The 23,633-nt window shown below is 43.8% G+C and overlaps 1 protein-coding gene across 2 annotated transcripts in view; it reads left to right on the forward strand.

Annotated features, from left to right (window-relative positions):
- The first annotated feature begins 564 nt into the window (after positions 1-564).
- Positions 565-23,633, forward strand: part of DRD1 (dopamine receptor D1) — a 77,730-nt gene continuing 54,661 nt past the window's right edge. The window contains exons 1-2 of one of the 2 annotated variants that reach the window (XM_063928055.1): positions 565-684; positions 1,057-1,984. The gene's annotated coding sequence lies outside the window, so the exon portion shown is untranslated. The remainder of the gene's footprint in view (positions 685-1,056; positions 1,985-23,633) is intronic. The other variant, XM_063928056.1, reaches the window with a different exon arrangement.

Below are 23,633 nucleotides of genomic sequence, written 5' to 3' on the forward strand. Positions count from 1 at the left end.
AGATGGATGCTGATCTTGCTGCTTATGCAGCGATCTGCGCCCATCTCTTAATCGGTATTTATACAAACATCTCCCAGAGTCTGTATCACTCATCTCTATAGGATGCTGAATCAGTACCACTGAAACCACAGAATTAACTGCCCCTGGGATGCAAAATGAGTATATACTGTGAATTGACTCAGTAACCACATGACATCATATAGATAACATACAGCAGAGCTGGTTCAAAATAAAATCGGTTTATAATCGCAAATAACATTTTGTATAATAAAACACTTTACATAATAACTTTATTTTCTTGTTATACAATTTAGTTTAAATAGAGCCAGGGTTAAATTAACCACGTGATTACAGTTAACTTATTGCATGCTAAGAGGAAGAGGAACATGGAAGAACAACATTTTCTGTTCGTAGTAGAGTGTAATGTGATTGTCATTGACAGAAAATATTCAAGACGCTCTATCCGTTTTTATCCACGAGAGGGCGCCAGGAATTCATATTCTTTACACAGGACGTCAGATAATCTAACAATGGAATCGAGACCATAACCAGGATGAGAGAAACAACAGCACTCTCAAAGTGAAGAAGACAAGACAGCATTGTTTTAACAGGAAGGCTACTTTCATCTACTGAAGGATGAGGTCGGAGTCATCTTGAGGATCAGCTGAATTTTTCCAGATCTGTGTAAGTGATACAAGCTGCATGCAATGTTCTACTGGCTATAGGCTGTATCCCTCTTTTTATGTATACATCATAATACATGTACATTTTCCTTTGAATTTCATTTTATTAAAAAGCATACTTCAGTTTTATGTGGCTGTAGCAAATCTGCAACCTACAGTACATGTTCCAAATGTCTTTTATTAATTAATACTGGTGTACAGTATATGACTTTATTTCTGTAATTTTCAATTTTGTCTGAAAGTTTGTTATGGTTTGTTACTTTCTATACCGTCTCTTAATTATTTGACATTTGGGTCTATTCATCGTTTCTCATAAATTGCACTGAACTGCATTACTTCTTGTCTTGTGATAGTACAATGTCTGTGTTCTTAGGAGGAACTGAGTAATCAAAGATTCTGGACAATGAATGTGTGCGACTTTCCCTGCGTCAGCTCAGGTAGACTTGCGGAACTTAAGGCCATGATATTTTAGAGAAGTGGACCAAACATACAGAAGGCATCTCTGCCCTTATTGTCTTCTGGTCCTCTCTGGATAAGATTGATGCAGTTTTCTAATGTAAACATGCTGTGTGATGAAAATCCATCAGAGAAGGCAAAATCTGGAGGACAGCAGTCGGGGATCTCCTGTTTGGACCCATCTTTTATTTACATTAGGAAAACCTTCAGGGATCCAAACATTTAGATACAAAAGATGATCCCAAGATAGAAGTTCTGGGTACCATCCTAAGCTACTCAAAAGCCACTTGCGGTGATAACAGCAGGTGATTTGGGAAATATTTGCTTGGGTGTGGAAGATTATCAACACTTAATGAAGAACGCAGTGAAGTACAATGTCTTATTGACCACACCTGAAACGTATGGTCAATTTCCTCTTTGTGGCAGACACTGAACCCATTTTTTGGCTTGTTTTCAAAAGCAGATGTTAAATGTGGAAGCCTATATACTCTTGCACCAGAAATACTACCAGAAGCATTTTTATTCACATGAACTTTCAATGGGTCATTTGCGTAAAGGAATTTTGACAATGGTTGTCACGTAGAAAATATCAGCTATGGGGACACATTATGTTTTGTTTTAGTGTTTATCTGATGAGTTTAAGAAAAAGAAACATGTATAAAGATGACTTGTATAGCGATTTAAGGAATGGTTTGAAGTCAAGTGTCTATATGACAAGCAAGAAGAATGTAAATGTACAGTCAGACTTGGAGAAGGGTCAAGTATGCAAGTCTATAATCGATAAAACAACAAGGCAAGATCTCCTGATTGGACTTTCATGAGAAATTTAGCCTTAGGCACTCCAGGTACAGTATTGTCAGTTCTGGTATGTGACGTGTGCAAGAAAATCTGCTGTAATGATCAGTGTCAATAATTAAATGATGCAAAGTATGCATTAGAACCATCTGCAGCGTCTGAAGCTAAATAAAAGAAATGCAGTGACATTAATTCTGTGTTATACATTTAGGGCTGCCTTGTCCAGCTCATAGTGCCCTAGTTATACAGACCATATAATGAAGCCTAGGATGTGGTCTTTTAATAGTTGACTATAAATCAAGCTCTCTAGGAGCTTATAATAAGGATATTCAGAGGCTTAATTAAAATTCTTGAGTCTTAACCAACATACAGACCTACTGAGCTACAAATTTGTGATGGTTAATATGTGGCTCTAGTAATAGGTTAAAACAGTCAAGTGTAAAAGAACTAATTATTATTGTGTTAAAAGGAACCCGTTGTGAAATGCTGTAAAATACAGAGTCTCCCTTACTAGTTATTATATAACACAATATTATTGTAAATACTTAAAGCCTAGCTCATATGTTTTTGTAGATAAATGGTTAAAGCATTAATGCAACTACTCTAAATCAGGTCCCAACAAATAAAATTAATTCACTGGGTTTTTTTTTGTTTGTTTTTTTACTATGTTAAGATACTAACGTGTCTATGAACGAAGTGACCAGATCTCATTTGTAGAGACAAGTGTTTTGAACCAGTGTAGTGGAATTAGTCCAACCATTCATTCATTGTTTACAGATCCTCATTTATTTATAAAGTATCATAGTACACATTTGATAATTATAAAATGTGTACTGTTATATTACAAATACTTCAATACCCAAGTGCTTTAATTAAAGCATTTTGGCATTTTAATATTGTAAGTAGTGTAAAGGTTCAGGATAGAAAAGCAAAATCAATATGCACTTATATTGCCATACAATCTACAATGAGCAATTTCCAAGCATCATAAGGTTTGTTTTTTCCTAACCTTGAAGCATGTGAATCATATAATAAGTGTCACCGTGGGGTATTATCTACATTGTATTACAGTATTGAACAGTTGTGATGCACAGTGAATAGTCCGGATGATAGCAGATTTAATATATTCTACATTTGTAAGGGACACCACAGGCGTTTAGTGGAAGACTGAATAGACTGGAAATGGCCATGTGTTAAATTCTTTTTGTGTTTAATAAAACACAGATTTTGAACTATGTTTGAATAATTCTAGTATTACATAACTAATAGCTCTAGGTGCTGCCTTAGTATTAACAACATGTAACCTAGCATTAGCTGTGTACAAGGACAGCTTCCCATTCACATATACTTTACCACTTAAAAATGAACTTTATAGCATGTGTGAGCAAATAATGTAATATGTATAATATGACATAATACATATATCAGTTGCAGCACACAGAACAGAAAAGACCACATACATAATTCAGCTTGAGGCTTAACTAGACAAACTGGACAGTTGGTCAAAAATTAAATCTATGTTCAATGTATCCACGTATGTGGTACATCGTGCTTTACAGATCTGGTTGTTCAGTGGTCAGGTAGGCTGTCTAGATCCCAAATGTCCCTGGCCTAGATTTATGGTCATTGGCCGATCACATCTCACACTGTTGTAGAAAAGAGAAGATTACCTTTAAGATTTGATTGTGTTTGCTGGTGGTCTTGGTTGGACACATAAAAATGGGTGTAGCATGGTATGCCAGCGGCCGGGCTCCCGGCGACCAGCATACTGGCGCCGGAATCCTGACCGCCGGCATACCGATAGCTGGGCGAGCGCAAAAGAGCCCCTTGCGGGCTCGCTGCGGGCGCGATGGCGTGCTACGCACGCCACGCTATCTATATCTAGTCGTGGACCCCCAAGAGGGAGAAAAGATGTTGGTATTCCGGCGGTCAGGATTCCGGCGCCGGTATGCTGGTCGTCGGGAGCCCGGCCGCCGGCATACAGAAGACCACCTCATAAAAATATTAGCATAGCATACTGTAGCTCCTAACATGACCATTTCCAGGAGGGACAAAATGCTCTGTTCCTGGACTCTCCTCTTAATTTATGATTGCCATCACCTGTGCTGAAACTCCTTTCTTATCAAATTATCTGTTCAAAACAGGTGATGGCAATCATAAATTAAGAGTCAGTAGGTCCAGGAGCAGAGCATTTTGTCCCTCCTGGAATAGGTCATGCTGGGAGATACAGTATGCAAATGCTTGGCTAATCAGTTTAAAATTACTTAATGGCTCATATGTATGAGGCCAGCTTCACTGTAATTAGAATACATAGAGTAAAGCAAATTATTTTTAATTAGTGTAATAGAGGAGAATGACCGGTGCTAGTTAGAGTGCTGAACTTCTGAGAATAGAGAATAGATTGTAGATACCTCAGGAGATGTCTTATAATATGCATCATAGCCAATAGGAGAACAACATTTAGAATATAAATACTCAATAAAAGTATCTGGTATACAGAATATCATAGCAGTGCCCGATTTGTGTTTACTAGTCCAGGAAAGAAATGACAAAGCAAGACTGAAAGAAAACTGAAAAAATAAAAAACTTAGTTAAAGCACAACTTATTTTCAGATGCATCAAGGTGAGAGTTTCTCAAACTCCTCCATTACAGTTCAAGTTTTAAGGATATCCATGCTCAAGTACAGGTGACTTAATTAGTACCTCAATCAATTTGATCTAACCATCTGGCCTCAAGCAGTATATTTTTTAAAAACTGGACTATAATGGTGGAATTTGGGAAACTTTGTTCTAGGCAAATACACTATAACTAATTATGATGGCAGGATTGCAAGTATTAATACTGAATAAGTTTCCCAAGCACCCCCTTAAATAAATGAACAACATTTAATTATTAATCATTATAATAATTATCATCAAGTTGCCTGCATTTTTCTGACTACTCTTCTGTAATGACCCATGTGAAGGAAAGAACATGCCATTTATATTTAAGGCTATGAAGCAATATATATCGTATGCCCTTCTGACACACACACACACACACACACACACACACACACACACACACACACACACACACACACACACACACACACACACACACACACACACACACACACACACACACACACACACACACACACACACACACACACATTCGTTTCCACTGGAAAATAAACAGATATCTAAAGTAATTAATCATTCAAGCAAGCATTTGATGTTGCAAAATAGCATTGGTTTGAGATTAGTCTTTTGTAGACAATTCCCGACAGCCTAAATGGGATAATTAAACTATCTTAGTGACAGGGGTTTTAGAAATAATAGGCCTACACAGCTGCTATTAAAAGCAATGGTTCCGTTTTGTCAGTATCGCTATAGAAGTTGCAGTTGTATATTTTGCACATATTGTATTTATTAGCAGTGGAGGCACATATTATTTTCCCTTAGAAAGAGAAACTGTAGTAACATACAGTACAGTAGTAATATGGACATTTTACATATGCATTATCCACAAGTTTCTAGGTTTCTGTATGAGTCAAATGATGTCTCAAAATAATCAATTTTTAGAGTTTTAATCAACAGCCAGTTTCTTCTGACTTTAAATATATATTAGACTTGTATATTATAATTTATACATATATTAGCCTAGGGCTACACTTACGGTATACTGTATATTTTACTGTTTAGTATGTAGTGTGGGCAGTTATGTAAATAGCCCACATGTACTGTACTTACCTACCAGCGTCTTGGCTCATCATCACCTTGCTGACCGCGTCATTGCTGACAGGTGCCGCGACTATTATGCAGGTTTATGCTTAGTGGCCAATCAAAAATCAAACTCATTTGTGGCTTGTCATGATGGCTCAGATATACACAAACAGAAAATAGGCGATTATATTTTTATTAGGTAGGATTATTACTCAGCCATTACTTAGTGTCTTTTTTTTTTTTTTTACATTTTTATCTATCTATCTATCTATCTATCTATCTATCTATCTATCTATCTATCTATCTATCTATCTATCTATCTATCTATCTATCTATCTATCACAAGAAGGTTGGCTCCAAGTTACCGCAAACCAAATCGCAGTTAAACTGTTTCTCAGGCAATCTTGATAGGCAGTTTTCTCCAGTGTTTTCCTAGGACATATGAGAGATACAGTTGCACAGACAAAAAGTAGTATAATGATCTTGTATGGTTAGACTAATACAGTACAGTATACAGATTTATCGTAACTAGGGAGAAAGTTAGCAAAGTGAAACTGCTAACTTACAGAAAGAGCAACAAATTTCATGCATACTTATGTTTGCACGAATAGACCAATTGACGATGTTTGTAGTACTGTATTTTTATCCAGCAAGCGCATGAATCCAAATAGTTTGGTAGAAACAGTGTGATTCCCAAAGAAAACAATGGTCGATCTACAGTTTGTCCTGTTCTATTTAATGATGCAATCCACTAGATTGGATTTGTGGAAAGTATGGCAGTGAATACAATTCCTTTTTGGCAGTGATGAGCGGGTTCGGTTCCTCGGAAACCGAACCCCCCCGAACTTCACCCATTTTACACGGATCCGAGGCATACTCGGATTCTCCCGTATGGCTCGGTTAATCCGAGCGCGCCCGAACGTCATCATCCCGCTGTCGGATTCTCGCGAGATTCGGATTCTATATAAGCAGCCGCGCGTCGCCTCCATTTTCACTCGTGCATTGGAAATAGAGGACGTGGCTGGCGTCCTCTCCGTTTATTAATAATATTTGTGCTACTGCAGTGCTTATTGCTTAATTGTGGGGACTGGGGAGCAGCTGTATTATATAGGAGGAGTACAGTGCAGAGTTTTGCTGACCAGTGACCACCAGTACACGTTGTCTGCCTGAAAAACACTCCATATCTGTGCTCAGTGTGCTGCATATATCTGTGCTCACACTGCTTAATTGTGGGGACTGGGGAGCAGCTGTATTATATAGGAGGAGTACAGTGCAGAGTTTTGCTGACCAGTGACCACCAGTATACGTTGTCTGCCTGAAAAACACTCCATATCTGTGCTCAGTGTGCTGCATATATCTGTGCTCACACTGCTTAATTGTGGAGACTGGGGAGCAGCTGTATTATATAGGAGGAGTACAGTGCAGAGTTTTGCTGACCAGTGACCACCAGTATACGTTGTCTGCCTGAAAAACACTCCATATCTGTGCTCAGTGTGCTGCATATATCTGTGCTCACACTGCTTTATTGTGGGCACTGGGGACCACCAGTATATTATATAGGAGGAGTACAGTGCTGAGTTTTGCTGACAGTGACCACCAGTATATATAGCAGTACGGTACGGAAGGCCACTGCTCTACCTACCTCTGTGTCGTCAAGTATACTATCTATCCATACCTGTGGTGCATTTCAGTTGTGCGCAGTATATATAGTAGTAGGCCATTGCTATTGATACTGGCATATAATTACACACATTAAAAAATGGAGAACAAAAATGTGGAGGTTAAAATAGGGAAAGATCAAGATCCACTTCCACCTCGTGCTAAAGCTGCTGCCACTAGTCATGGCCGAGATGATGAAATGCCATCAACGTCGTCTGCCAAGGCCGATGCCCAATGTCATAGTAGAGAGCATGTAAAATCCAAAAACAAAAGTTCAGTAAAATGACCCAAAAATCTAAATTTAAAGCGTCTGATGAGAAGCGTAAACTTGCCAATATGCCATTTACGACACGGAGTGGCAAGGAACGGCTGAGGCCCTGGCCTATGTTCATGGCTAGTGGTTCAGCTTCACATGAGGATGGAAGCACTCATCCTCTCGCTAGAAAACTTAAAAGAGTTAAGATGGCAAAAGCACCGCAAAGAACTGTGCGTTCTTCTAAATCACAAATCCCCAAGGAGAGTCCAATTGTGTTGGTTGCGATGCCTGACCTTCCCAACACTGGACGGGAAGAGGTGGTGCCTTCCACCATTTGCATGCCCCCTGCAAGTGCTGGAAGGAGCACCCGCAGTCCAGTTCCTGATAGTCAAATTGAAGATGTCACTGTTGTAGTACACCAGGATGAGGATATGGGTGTTGCTGGCGCTGGGGAGGAAATTGACAAGGAGGATTCTGATGGTGAGGTGGTTTGTTTAAGTCAGGCACCCGGGGAGACACCTGTTGTCCGTGGGACGAATATGGCCATTGACATGCCTGGTCAAAATACAAAAAAATCACCTCTTCGGTGTGGAATTATTTCAACACAAATGCGGACAACAGGTGTCAAGCCGTGTGTTGCCTTTGTCAAGCTGTAATAAGTAGGGGTAAGGACGTTAACCACCTCGGAACATCCTCCCTTATACGTCACCTGCAGCGCATTCATCGTAAGTCAGTGACAAGTTCAAAAACTTTGAATGACAGCGGAAGCAGTCCACTGACCACTAAATCCCTTCCTCTTGTAACCAAGCTCCTGCAAACCACACCACCAACTCCCTCAGTGTAAATTTCCACCTTACACAGGAAAGCCAATAGTCCTGCAGGCCATGTCACTGGCAAGTCTGACGAGTCCTCTCCTGCCTGGGATTCCTCCGATGCATCCTTGAGTGTAACGCCTACTGCTGCTGGCGCTGCTGTTGTTGCTGCTGGGAGTCGATCGGCATCCCAGAGGGGAAGTCGGAGGACCACTTGTACTACTTCCAGTAAGCAATTGACTGTCCAACAGTCCTTTGCGAGGAAGATGAAATATCACAGCAGTCATCCTGCTGCAAAGCAGATAACTCAGGTCTTGTCAGCCTGGGTGGTGAGAAACGTGGTTCCGGTATCCACCGTTAATTCAGAGGCAACTAGAGACTTGATTGAGGTACTGTGTCCCCGGTACCAAATACCATCTAGGTTCCATTTCTCTAGGCAGGCAATACCGAAAATGTACACAGACGTCAGAAAAAGAGTCACCAGTGTCCTAAAAAATGCAGTTGTACCCAATGTCCACTTAACCACGGACATGTGGACAAGTGGAGCAGGGCAGACTCAGGACTACATGACTGTGACAGCCCACTGGGTAGATGTATTGCCTCCCGCAGCAAGAACAGCAGTGGCGGCACCAGTAGCAGCATCTCGCAAACGCCAACTCGTTCCTAGGCAGGCTACGCTTTGTATCACCGCTTTCCATAAGAGGCACACAGCTGACAACCTCTTACGGAAACTGAGGAACATCATCGCAGAATGGCTTACCCCAATTGGACTCTCCTGGGGATTTGTGACATCGGACAACGCCAGCAATATTGTGCGTGCATTACATCTGGGCAAATTCCAGCACGTCCCATGTTTTGCACATACATTAAATTTGGTGGTGCAGAATTATTTAAAAAAATGACAGGGGCGTGCAAAAGATGCTGTCGGTGGCCCGAAGAATTGCGGGCCACTATCGGCATTCAGCCACCGCGTGCCAAAGACTGGGCACCACCAAACAATCCTGAACCTGCCCTGCCATTATCTGAAGCAAGAGGTGGTAACGAGGTGGAATTCAACCCTCTATATGCTTCAGAGGATGGAGGAGCAGCAAAAGGCCATTCAAGCCTATACATCTGCCCACGATATAGGCAAAGGAGGGGGAATGCACCTGACTCAAGCGCAGTGGAGAATGATTTCAACGTTGTGCAAGGTTCTGCAACCCTTTGAACTTGCCACACGTGAAGTCAGTTCAGACACTGGTCATTCCCCTCATCAGGCTTTTGCAGAAGAAGCTGGACACATTGAAGGAGGAGCTTTAACAGAGCAATTCCTCTAGGCATGCGGGACTTGTGGATGGAGCCCTTAATTCGCTTAACCAGGATTCACGGGTGGTCAATCTGTTGAAATCAGAGCACTACATTTTGGCCACCGTGCTCGATCCTAGATTTAAAACCTACGTTGTATCTCTCTTTCCGGCAGACACAAGTCTGCAGAGGTTCAAAGACCTGCTGGTGAGAAAATTGTCAAGTCAAGCGGAACGTGACCCGTCAACAGCTCCTCCTTCACATTCTCCTGCAACTGGGGGTGTGAGGAAAAGGCTAAGAATTCCGAGCCCACCCGCTGGCGGTGATGCAGGGCAGTCTGGAGCGAGTGCTGACATCTGGTCCGGACTGAAGGACCTGCCAACGATTACTGACATGTCGTCTACTGTCACTGCATATGATTCTCTCACCATTGAAAGAATGGTGGAGGATTATATGAGTGACCGCATCCAAGTAGGCACGTCAGACAGTCCGTACGTATACTGGCAGGAAAAAGAGGCAATTTGGAGGCCCTTGCAGAAACTGGCTTTATTTTACCTAAGTTGCCCCCCCTCCAGTGTGTACTCCGAAAGAGTGCTTAGTGCAGCCGCTCACCTTGTCAGCAATCGGCGTACGAGGTTACTTCCAGAAAATGTGGAGAAAATGATGTTCATCAAAATGAATTATAATCAATTCCTCCGTGGAGACATTCACCAGCAATTGCCTCCAGAAAGTACACAGGGACCTGAGATGGTGGATTCCAGTGGGGACGAATTAATAATCTGTGAGGAGGGGGATGTACATAGTGAAAGGGGTGAGGAATCGGAGGATGATGATGAGGTGGACATCTTGCCTCTGTAGAGCCAGTTTGTGCAAGGAGAGATTGATTGCTTCTTTTTTGGTGGGGGCCCAAACCAACCAGTCATTTCAGTCACAGTCGTGTGGCAGACCCTGTCGCTGAAATGATGGGTTCGTTAAAGTGTGCATGTCCTGTTTATACAACATAAGGGTGGGTGGGAGGGCCCAAGGACAATTCCATCTTGCACCTCTTTTTTCTTTCATTTTTCTTTGCATCATGTGCTGTTTGGGGACAATTTTTTTGAAGTGCCATCCTGCCTGACACTGCAGTGCCACTCCTAGATGGGCCAGGTGTTTGTGTCGGCCACTTGTGTCGCTTAGCTTAGTCACACAGCGACCTTGGTGCGCCTCTTTTTTTCTTTGCATCATGTGCTGTTTGGGGACAATTTTTTTGAAGTGCCATCCTGCCTGACACTGCAGTGCCACTCCTAGATGGGCCAGGTGTTTGTGTCGGCCACTTGTGTCGCTTAGCTTAGTCACACAGCGACCTTGATGTGCCTCTTTTTTTCTTTGCATCATGTGCTGTTTGGGGACAATTTTTTTGAAGTGCCATCCTGCCTGACACTGCAGTGCCACTCCTAGATGGGCCAGGTGTTTGTGTCGGCCACTTGGGTCGCTTAGCTTAGTCATCCAGCGACCTCGGTGCAAATTTTAGGACTAAAAATAATATTGTGAGGTGTTCAGTGTTCAGAATAGACTGAAAATGAGTGTAAATTATGGTTATTGAGGTTAATAATACTATGGGATCAAAATGACCCCCAAATTCTATGATTTAAGCTGTTTTTGAGGGTTTTTTGTAAAAAAACACCCGAATCCAAAACACACCCGAATCCGACAAAAAATTTTCAGGGAGGTTTTGCCAAAACGCGTCTGAATCCAAAACACGGCCGCGGAACCGAATCCAAAACCAAAACACAAAACCCGAAAAATTTCCGGTGCATATCACTACTTTTTGGGAACATACAGTAGGTGATTGTTAGTATGGAGTATGGATTTCTGGTTGCTAGATAAACTTATTATAAACTAGAAACTGTGACTATAAGTGCAAGTGGTTTGTATTGAACATTACAAAAAAAATACTCTCTGTGTTGCTTCCATCTAATAGAATACAGTTTTCTTAACTGTAAAATGTAGTCACCTCCTGTTATCCTAATATTATAGTACTAGTTAGCAGCCTGTCAAAATGAAGGCACAACATAACAGAAATGTCATGGCCGGAGGCTGTGCTCGCCCAAACGGAGCAACACTTGAATTGCTCCATTGGGCACCATCTAGTGGTCGCCGTCGCGCAAAACACTTTAATTCCCCTCATAGAGGCGAGGAATAGCGTTAGCCTTTTATTATATAGGATATATATATATAAATATATTGCTAACTACGTAATGAAGACTAATTATATTTCTTGTGCAATATTAGCAGATGTTGTAGATAATATCACAATAACAGCTGAGTATACAATACCTCTAGTCCAGAGGCGTCGGAACTGGGGGGGGCAAGGGGACAGCTCGCCCCCCCCCAAACATAGAGAGGCGCCGATCATGTCCAGGAGGAGCGGAGGAGTGATGTGCGGTCAGGTGAAAGACCGCACATTACATCCTTCGCTCCGTGCAGTCAGTGGCGTAACTACTGCCCCCGCAGTCCTCGCGGTGGCTTGGGGTCGAGGGGCTGCGGGGGCGCCACTGACTTTGCACAGATTGACAATCTGCGGTCTCCTTCCCTCCGCTGCTGTGTTGGAGGGACACTGAGGGCACAGCGCGCGCCTCTCCCGTGTCCCTCCTGGCTCTCCGGCCGGTCTAATAAAGGAAGTGCCGTTCGTGAGCTCTGATTGGCTCACGAACCAGCACTTCCTTTATTAGACCGGCCGGAGAGCCAGGAGGGACACGGGAGAGGCGCGCGCTGTGCCCTCAGTGTCCCTCCAACACAAAGGAGCGGGGGGGGGGGGGGGGAGCAGGCACTGTGGGGTTATATCTGGCACTGGGGGCATATACCTGGCACTGTGGGGGAATATCTGGCACTGGGGGGAGCAGGCACTGTGGGGGAATATCTGGCACTGGGGGCATATACCTGGCACTGTGGGGGAATATCTGGCACAGGGGGGAGCAGGCACTGAGGGGGCATATGTGGCACTGTGGGGGAATATCTGGCACTGGGGGCATATGTGGCACTTGGGGGGTATATTTGGCACTGGGGGCATGTACCTGGCACTGTGGGGGAATATCTGGCACTGGGGGCATATGTGGCACTGGGGGGGTATATTTGGCACTGGGTCATGTACCTGGCACTGGGGGCATATGTGGCACTGGGGGGGTATATTTGGCACTGGGGGCATGTACCTGGCACTGTCGGGGAATTTGTGGCACTGGGGGGGTATATTTGGCACTGGGGGCATGTACCTGGCACTGGGGTCATATGTGGCACTGGGGGGTATATTTGGCACTGGGGGCATGTACCTGGCACTGTGGGGGAATATCTGGCACTGGGGGCATATACCTGGCACTGTGGGGGAATATCTGGCACAGGGGGGAGCAGGCACTGAGGGGGCATATGTGGCACTGTGGGGGAATATCTGGCACTGGGGGCATATGTGGCACTTGGGGGGGTATATTTGGCACTGGGGGCATGTACCTGGCACAGAGGGGGAATATCTGGCACGGGGGCATATGTGGCACTGGGGGGAGGTATATTTGGCACTGGGTCATGTACCTGGCACTGGGGGCATATGTGGCACTGGGGGGGTATATTTGGCACTGGGGGCATGTACCTGGCACTGTGGGGGAATATGTGGCACTGGGGGGTATATTTGGCACTGGGGGCATGTACCTGGCACTGGGGGCATATGTTGCACTGGGGGGGTATATTTGGCACCGGGGGCATGTACCTGGCACTGTGGGGGAATATCTGGCACTGGGGGCATATACCTGGCACTCTGGGGGAATATCTGGCACTGGGGGCATATGTGGCACTGGGTGGGGGGTATATTTGGCACTGGGGGCATATACCTGGCACTGTGGGGGAATATCTGGCACTGGGGGCATATACCTGGCACTGTGGGGGAATATCTGGCACTGGGGGCATATGTGGCACTGGGAGCACGGCCCTAGCAACAAGCACTACCCCCTAGCAACGAGCATGACACCCAGTGCATGAAACCCCTGGCAACGAGCATGACACCCTGAGCATGAAAATCCCTGGCACCGTGCATGGAACCAAGAGCATGAAACCCCTGGCAACGAGCAGGTAATTTAAAAGTAATTAGAAGCCTTACTGTAGAACTTAATGTGTAATGGGCATTACGGTGTGTGGCATAATGTATCACGGACATTGCGGTGTGTGTCATAATGTGTCAGGCATTACGGTGTGTTGTATACTATGTCACTGGCATTGTGGTTTGTGGTATAATGTCTCAGGACCATTGCGGTGTGTGTCATACTGTGTCACAGACATTGTATGTGCTATAATGTATCAGGGGCATTGCAGTGTGTAGCATAATGTATAACGGGCATTGTGATTCCTGTCATAATGTGTCACAGGCATTACGGTGTGGCATAATGTATAACGGGCATTGCGGTATGTGTCATAGGCATTACGGTGTATGGTATACTTTATCACGGGCATTGTGATATGTGGTATAATGTCTCAGGGTCATTGCAGTGTGTGGCATAATGTATCACGGACATTGCGGTCTGTGTCATAATGTGTCAGGCATTACGGTGTGTTGTATACTATATCACGGGTATTGTGGTATGTGGTATAATGTCTCAGGGTCATTGCGGTGTGTGTCAATGTGTCACAGGCATTGTATGTGCTATAATGTATCAGGGGCATTGCAGTGTTTAGCATAATGTATAACGGGCATTGCGATTCCTGTCATAATGTGTCACAGGCATTACGGTGTGTGGTATAATGTGTCGGGGGCATTACAGTGTGTGCATATTGTGTCATGTGCATTATTGTGTGTGGCATAATGTCTAAGGGCCATTACAGTATGTGGCATAATGTATACTGGGCATTTCTATAAGGAGGAAAAATGGCAAATAATGTAAGGGGCATGAATCAGGATTATTTTTCTTTCCTGTGGTGGCTAACGTCTGGGCGTGCAGGTTGCAAAACTGGGGTATAAGGTAGTCTTTTCCTGCAATGCCACGCCCCTGTATGCGAAGCCACGCCCATTTCAACAAAGCCACGCCCCCTTTCTGACGGCGCGCACCTTCGACGCGCGCATATTTGTCCCTTTACTAGTGCCAATTATGGGGGGTATGGGGGGGGGAGGGAGGTTCAGGGTAGTGGCTGCAGTGTAGTGTGCGTGGAGGGGGTGCAGGGGTAGTACGTACCTGTCCTGTGCCTGGCAGGTCCCTGGAAGATCGCTTTGTGAGAAGAAGAGGAGATCTGCAGGAGAGGCAGTGCTGCGGAAGGTGAGTAATTAAAGACTAATTAAGGTAATTGGAAAATTCCAATTTCGTAATTAGTCATTGGGGGGGTTGCCACAGCAGTTAAGCATCCCATGTCCTCGCTCTCCCTGTAACTCTCCCTCAGCACCCCTGCCCTCACACTCCCTGTAACTCTCCCTCAGTACCCCTGCCCTCGCCCTCCCTGTAACTCTCCCTCAGCACCCCTGCTCTCACCCTCCCTGTAACTCTCCCTCAGCACCCCTGCCCTCACCCTCCCTGTAACTCTCCCTCAGCACCCCTGCCCTCGCCCTCCCTGTAACTGTCCCTCAGCATCCCTGCCCTCGCCCTCCCTGTAACTCTCCCTCAGCACCCCTGCCCTCGCCCTCCCTGTAACTCTCCCTCAGCACCCCTGCCCTCACCCTCCCTGTAACTCTCCCTCAGTACCCCTGCCCTCGCCCTCCCTGTAACTCTCCCTCAGCACCCCTGCTCTCATCCTCCCTGTAACTCTCCCTCAGCACCCCTGCCCTCACCCTCCCTGTAACTCTCCCTCAGCACCCCTGCCCTCGCCCTCCCTGTAACTGTCCCTCAGCATCCCTGCCCTCGCCCTCCCTGTAACTCTCCCTCAGCACCCCTGCCCTCGCCCTCCCTGTAACTCTCCCTCAGCACCCCTGCCCTCGCCCTCCCTGTAACTGTCCCTCAGCATCCCTGCCCTCGCCCTCCCTGTAACTCTCCCTCAGCACCCCTGCCCTCGCCCTCCCTGTAACTGTCCCTCAGCATCCCTACCCTCGCCCTCCCTGTAACTCTCCCTCAGCACCCCTGCCCTCGCCCTCCCTGTAACTCTCCCTCAGCACCCCTGCCCTCGCCCTCCCTGTAACTGTCCCTCAGCATCCCTGCCCTCACCCTCCCTGTAACTCTCCCTCAGCACCCCTGCCCTCGCCCTCCCTGTAACTGTCCCTCAGCATCCCTGCCCTCGCCCTCCCTGTAACTCTCCCTCAGCACCCCTGCCCTCGCCCTCCCTGTAACTCTCCCTCAGCACCCCTGCCCTCGCCCTCCCTGTAACTCCACGGCCACTACTATCAGTCACCTCGGCGCCAGTCACTGGTCACTGGTCACTGCTAGTGCTTGATATACTCTCCCTGCTACATTGGGAGAGCTGAAGTGACATCATACAATCAGACATTCTGGTCACTAAGTACGGTTATAGCCATACTCATCGTTGCCGCGATGCATATGCATGGATATACGCATCGCCGCAAGCTGCAGTATACGCCGTGCTGCAACTAGTCGCAGCCGGCGATTGCACCATTGAAGCCTATGGAGTGCACGCTATAGATGCGGGCACACTAGGCACGCCATCCATGTCGTGATGATGAGTGTGGCTACATCTGTACATGAGGAAGCCAAAACAATAGTATGCTTTTCTGGTTGTGGGAATTTAGTGTTGATCTGGCCTTTAGCGATTCAGCAATTTAGGGGCGCCAAATTGAGATTATATCTTGCCCCCCCAACCTAAAAACGTTCTGACGCCCCTGCTCTAGTCAATAGGTTATCCACTTATTACATCTTCTTCCCTCCCTTCCTGTAGTTAGCTGTTCAGTAGGGGCTCTTCGATGGGGTCCTATAACCTCAGTGAGAAGCAATTAATGTATGATTTACCTCCAGTTGTTTTCAGGGACATTTAAGGTACAAAAATAGGTTCCGGTATAAAAGATAGATAGTGTCTAGTTAGACAGTCAATAGATAGACACCATATGTTAGACAGACATAAGGTCGACAGGGTCAAAAGGTCGACATGAAAAATGTCGACAGGTCAAAAGGTCGACAGGGTCATAAGGTCGACATGAAAATGGTCGACATGAAAAAGGTAGACACCATGTTTTTTGCATTTTTGCGGTTTGTATGGATAGTTTTGTCATCTGGGACCCCCAATTGTAGAAAGGCATACCCTCGCGGGTCTCGCTTCGCTCGCCACGCTTCGGGCACGGTGGCTCGCTGCGCTCGCCACAAGGTGTATAACCAACTCTATGCCGACATGGATAAAGTATGAAATAGTCCAAGAACATGTTACATAAAAAAAACACATTTGTCTATCTTTTTTATGTCGACCATTTTCATGTCGACCTTTTGACCATGTCGACCTTTTGTACTGTCTACCTTTTTCATGTCGACCTTTTGACCCTGTCGACCTAATGTCTGTCTAACATATGGTGTCTATCTATTGACTGTCTAACTAGACACTGTCTATCTATCAAACGGATACCCAAAAATATATGAAAGTGCAAAAATATGCCTTTACCTACAGTGTCATTTTGGAATGCAATACGCCTGTTTTATGGAAAAGTACCCCTTTGTACATGAAATATAGGGCTCAAAGTCCCCTTCAAATGCTGCAATACATTTAGTAGGAAGGCTCTTGCTTTTAGCAGAAAAATGAAAAAGTTTAATTTATTAGGGGACTAAAGGGGGGTGGGGGGGTTGGGTGGAGCTAAAGTGGTAAGAAGCATGGTTATTTCATGTTTTACTCTTCTCACCATGCGGATCTCCAGCTGGCAATGTGTTTGAGGACAAGGCGCTTGTAACAATGTGTAATGTGTATTACAACAAATAATTGTTGCAATACTGCAGTGCAATACCTGTAATTTAAAAAGGATTAGTAAATGTTTACAGCCCCTTTTGTGTTTTATTTCCCGGTCCTGCCGGATTTCTGTATTGCCGGCTCTTAGTCCCGTTAATGTCTCTGTGCGGGATGGCAAAAACCCTATCTATCCCTATACTACCCACCTTGTACTTGGCAGTGGTGGGACGGGATCTTCACTCCTGGCGGCTGGCTGTTATTTCTCCGCAACAGCTGTTTGCTTTAGCCGCGTCTTCTGTGTGACGAGCTGTGCGGCTGCAGCCGCTCGGGATCCCGGCTTGTGAGGACGGACAGAGGGTGTCTTCTTCTGTGCGCTCTGTGTAACTGAGAGTGCACGGACCGTGTGATTGCTTCCAACGCGTTTCGGGCTGCACGCCCTTTATCGAGGATATCACTGGTTTAGCCTGTCTTGTTATTTATAAAAAAACTTTATTGAACAATTGTTAAAAACGGGGAAATCCCTCCCCGGAAGTGAGGTAAAAAAGTGCGGTTTGCACATGGCCCAGTTAAGAATTATCAGGTATTGCACTTGAAAATGTGATAAAAGTGTAAAAATTATTGTATGTATTCAAAAAGTAATAATAAAAAATGGAATTTGTATGGCTTTCATTTTTTCTATACGAAAAGCTAAGAAAAAATTATTTTCAGCAAAAATATTTTTTATATATAAAAAAAAAAAATATATATATATATAATTAAAAGTTTATTTTTTTTATTTTTTTATATTTTTTTTAGGATTTTTTTTAAAAAACATTGAGTTCTATGTCCACATTGAGACCAGCAGGTTGTAGTGTTTGGAGATTGAAAATCCACTCAGTTTCTTTCTTTTTTAACGAGTCCGAGATATTTCCTCCTCTCCAATATTGTTGGATTTTTTGGATTGCCATGAATTTTAATTCACTAGGATTTTTATTGTGACAGTCCAAAAAATGTTTTGAAACACTGTGTGTTTGTAGGCCTTTCTTGATGTTGTATATATGTTCCAAAATTCGTGTTTTTAGTTTTCTTTTGGTTTGGCCTACATATTGCAGGTGACAAGGGCACTCCAGCAGATAAATAACACCTTCTGTATTACAACTAATGGCATCTTTTACTTTATATTGTTTTTTTGAGACATTAGATGTAAATAGTTTCTCTGAACGTGTGGATGTGCTGTTGGTTGTTTAACAGGCTGAGCAGTTTAAGCAATAGCTATGTCCCACGTTTCTTGCTGTTCTTTGATTTGTTGAAATTGAGAGTATATAGCTTTTGGTCAATTCTTGTTTAAGATTTCTTGCTTTTCTGTAGATTATCTTAGGCTTCTCAGGAAGGAATTCTGCAAGCTGTGTATCTAATTTTAATATGTGCCAATGTTTATGTAAGATGTTTTCAAAACAAAGATGTTGGCTGTTGTACTGAGTAATAAATGCCATTTGAAACTCATTTGATTCCTGTTTGGGTTTATATTGAATTAAATCTTTTCTTTCTATGCTTCCAAGTTTTTCTATTTCTTGTTGAAGGCTTGTGTTTTTATATCCTTTTTCCACAAACTGCTGTTTTAGTTGATCGGCTTGTATAATGAAATCTTCCTCTTTCGAGCAGTTCCTTTTCATGCGTCTGAATTGGCCTCCAGGGATGTTCTTGGTCCAGTTTGTGTGGTGGTTGCTATTTGCTGGAAGAATACTATTGCTGCTGACATTTTTTCTATGGGTCCTTGTGTGTAATGTGTTGTGAGATATGAAGATTTCTAGATCCAAATAAACTACCATTTCTTTACTGAATGTTGAAGTAAATTCCAGACCATATTTATTCTTCTCCATATGTTCTAGGAAGTTCTGTAGATTTTCTTCAGTTCCCTTCCAAATGAACAGCAGGTCATCTATGTATCTTTTCCAGATGATAAGGTTCTCTCTATAGGGGTTATTACTCCAAATGTTTTCTTCCTCCCATTTTGCGACGAAGAGATTCGCATAACTTGGTGCCATTGAAGAACCCATTGCTGTGCCTCTTACTTGGTTGAAGAAGGTTCCTTCATTCCAAAAATAGTTCTTATGTAGAATGAATTCTATACTTCTCATAATGAAATTGATCTGTACATTTTGTAAGTTGGTGCTAGTGGATAGAAAGTGACGGGTGGCTTCTTGTCCGATGTCATGAGAAATGCAAGTATAGAGAGATTTAACATCACATGTGCATAATATATAATTCTCCCTCCATTCCATATCTTTGATGAGTTGGAGTACTGCCATTGAGTCTTTTAGATAACTTTGTTGTTTGCACACTAAATCCTGTAGGAAGGAATCCACATATTTGGAAAGATTTGATGTTAGAGATTCTATTCCTGAAACAATTGGTCTTGCTGGTGGATGGCTGGAATTTTTATGTATCTTTGGGAGTCCATAGAAGGTAGGAATTTTTGGATGTTGAATATGAAGGTAATCGAACTCCTTTTTTGTGAGTATACCTAGTTGTAGCCCTTCATCAAGTAGGTCATGCAATTCTAATAAGTAGGTTCCAGTGGGATCCGTGATGAGTTTCTGGTAGGTGTTAGAATCTGATAGTAGGTTCTGGATTTCTTTCATGTACTGACTTTTTTCCATGATGACTAGTCCTCCGCCTTTGTCTGCGGGCTTTATAACTATAGTTTCATCCCTCTTTAGATCTTCCAAAGCTTCTTTCTTTTTTTGTGACAGGTTGTACTTCTTTTTTTCTTTTCCTGTTAATTTCCGTAGGTCCTGTTCTATCAGTTTCTCAAATGTCTCAATGTGAGGTCCCTTGATATATGATGGAAAAAATGTAGATTGTGGTTTCAAATGGCTGTGTAGGAAATCATTTTCTTCCATGATGTTATGATTATTTTGTTCTTTTTTGTTAAAAAACTTTTTTACACATAATTTGCGCACGAATTTCTGGGTATCCACATATAGGCCAAATTGATTTATATCGGAATGTCCGGCAAATTTTAGGCCTTTTTGAAGCAAAGTGATATGTGCCCTGTCAGTTTCTTTTTACTGAGATTGTAGATGCCAATTTCTCTAAGATCTGAAGGTAATTCATTCTCTTCCTTATGCACTATGGATTTTTTCTTCTTGCCCCCCCCGGACCCCCCTTCTCCTGGGGAGTTTTCTATTCGGGTTTTTTTCTGTGGTACATTTTTCCCATCTGGTGGTTTTCCCAATCTCCGGGGAGATCCTAAAAAATCCTCTTCTTCCTCACTGGAGTCTTCCTCTCTTTGTGTTCTTTTTCTCTGTTTGCTTGTTGTTATTTCCATAGTGGATTCTGATGCTTCTATCTGGTTTATTAATGTTCTTAATTCATTATGCGCTTCCTCTTTCGCCGCATTCCTTCCTTTTTCAAATGATTCCCTCATGATCTTCTGTGTGGATTTCTTTTCATACGTAAAGTTATGTGGATTGTAAGCTTGGTATTCAGATCTTCTGGTATGTACTACTGGTAGATGCTTAATTATGGGTTCTTTTCTGTTGTAAGTGTACTTATTGTTTGTTCCTGCTGGGTCTGATCTTCGTTCATTTTGATATGGTTGATGCTTACCAGGTGGATTTGATTTAACAATTTGTGCATAGTTTCTTTTTGGGTTCTGTTTGTGTTCTTTATTCAATTGGCCTGCATTTCTTTTTTCATTTTGTTTCATTTGTTTATAGTCATTTGTTATTAGTCATTTTCATTAAGTTTATATAATCTGTCATCTTTCTTAAAGACTCAAATTTTTGTTCAATATTTATGATTTTCTCATTTAGATCTTTAAGGGATTTTTGTCTATCCCATATGATGAGTTTAATTAATTCTCTCGAACAGTTGTCCAATATTGTATTCCACTTTAGATAAAAATCAGTGTTGACAGGTTCAAAAGTGGGGTTTTATAAATTCTTAGACCCCTCGGTATAATATTTTGTTCTAAATATTGGGACAATGTTGTGATCTCCCACCATTGTTTTATTTCTTGAGTGTAGTGTTTTTCCAATCTAAGGAATTGGTCACAGAATCTTTCATCTCCTACTGATGGCTCTGGTGGTGGTCTGTCACTAGAAAAAATCTCTCCTATATTTTTTCTTAATGAATGTGTGATGTACCCAGGTACACTCATAGCAGCAGTGTAACAAAAATTAATAGACGTTTAAAAAGAAGAAAAACCGCGCTGTTACTGGGATTTTTTGTGTTTGAGCAGCCCTGAGCAAAAAAGGATACTGACAATGTGTTTGAGGACAAGGCGCTTGTAACAATGTGTAATGTGTATTGCAACAAATAATTGTTGCAATACTGCAGTGCAATACCTGTAATTTAAAAAGGATTAGTAAATGTTTACAGCCCCTTTTGTGTTTTATTTCCCGGTCCTGCCGGATTTCTGTATTGCCGGCTCTTAGTCCCGTTAATGTCTCTGTGCGGGATGGCAAAAACCCTATCTATCCCTATACTACCCACATAGGCGTGCGCACGGGGGGTGCCTGGTGCGCACAGGCACCCCCTAATGTCCGGCACTCCACGCCTGTAATTATCGCCGCGGGCTGTGATAAGCCCCCGATCTCCGCTTGCTGCAGTGCCAGCGCTGCTCATTGCAGTCTGTCACCGCCAGCGCTCTCCCGTCTCCTCCCGCGGCTACGCGCACGCAGGGGGGTGAGTGAGAGCAGCTCCTCAGGCATTTCCCTTCTCATGGGGGTGGACTGGCCAAGTCGGGTGCAGGGTCTCCTGTCTGCAGGTATGGGACGCATGTCAGTGGGTGACGGCGGTAGTGGCGGGTCCAGTGGGAGGATCGGTATGCGGGCGTCTTTGATTAAAGATGCTGGCCGGCGGGCTCTCGCTGACCCGGCAGGGGCTGGCAGCGTTTATATATGGTGGCTGTGTTTTATTTTTTGTTAAAGAGATGTGTGTGTACAGTGTGTACTATGGTGTCAGCTGTGTCTGCTGTGTATATGTATGCTACTGTGTGTGTCTACTGTATGTATGCATGTTGTGTACTACTGCTATGTCTGTGTGTTTATGTATGTAAGGTTGTCATGTATGTGTATGTATACTATTATGTGAGCTTCCTGTGTGTGTGTGTGTGTGTGTGTGTGTGTATGTATGCTGTGTATGTATGTGTACTATGTGATTGGTGACATGCTGTGATGTGGTTTAATTATTAACATCTAAGAGTGCCGGCCATTGTGTTTGCTGAAAAAAATTAAATAAAAATAAAATCTGAATACAAGATTGAAACGTTGATCAAATTGCTGGGGTCCGTGTGATTATTCATAGCCGCCGTAAGTGCCGCCTACCCGTGACATGTATGGTAACTGACTGTTCTGGCCGAATACGCCTGGAGGGCATCGGACGCAAATAATTTATGTACAGCCGTGGAGTGACAGCTTTGCGAACATTTTTATATATATATATTTATATATAGCCCATCCAGCAGTCCGGCAATCCAACATCCCCCAAGGTGTATTTGCCCTGGTGCCTTCCTAGGGGTGGTGTAGCCCCGATACAGACAAGGTGTGGAGGCGGCACTCAGATGCTTTCACACGGTGTAGAAATCAAGCCAGGTGCGTTTATTCAAGTCAATGTTTCGGGGGCTGTTTGTAGTGTCCTGAGGAAGGGGGTTCGTCCCCCGAAACGTTGACTTGAATAAACACACCTGGCTTGATTTATACACCGTGTGAAAGCCTCTGAGTGCCGCCTCCACACCTTGTCTATATGTGTGTGTGTGTATATGTATACGGAAACCCCCCCATAGAAATCCTGTGTTTGCTCCTGCGCCGTGTCCTCACTGTCCTGCAACTGCCGCCGCCAGCCATGCCAACATCACAGGCCCAGCCCAGGTAGCGTTCCTCTCAGGAGTAATCTGAGTCGCCGCCAGAGCGGAGGACACAGCTGAGCGAGCCTGAGACAGTTCAGCACTCAGCAGAGAGGGTAAGACACACTCTTATCTGTCAGTGTGTCACTGAGACAGCTCTGTTTTAATATATGTTAAATTTAGATTTTTTTATTACTATGGATTATTTATATCCCTCAAAATATTTATTTTTAATAATGTGTTATACTTTTATAATAACGGTGAGCACTATGGGGGTATTATGTGTATCTGGCACTTCTGGGGGCATACTGTTTGCCATAATGTGAATTCCG

Source organism: Pseudophryne corroboree, chromosome 6 (assembly GCF_028390025.1).
Source record: "Pseudophryne corroboree isolate aPseCor3 chromosome 6, aPseCor3.hap2, whole genome shotgun sequence".
NCBI lineage: Eukaryota > Metazoa > Chordata > Amphibia > Anura > Myobatrachidae > Pseudophryne > Pseudophryne corroboree.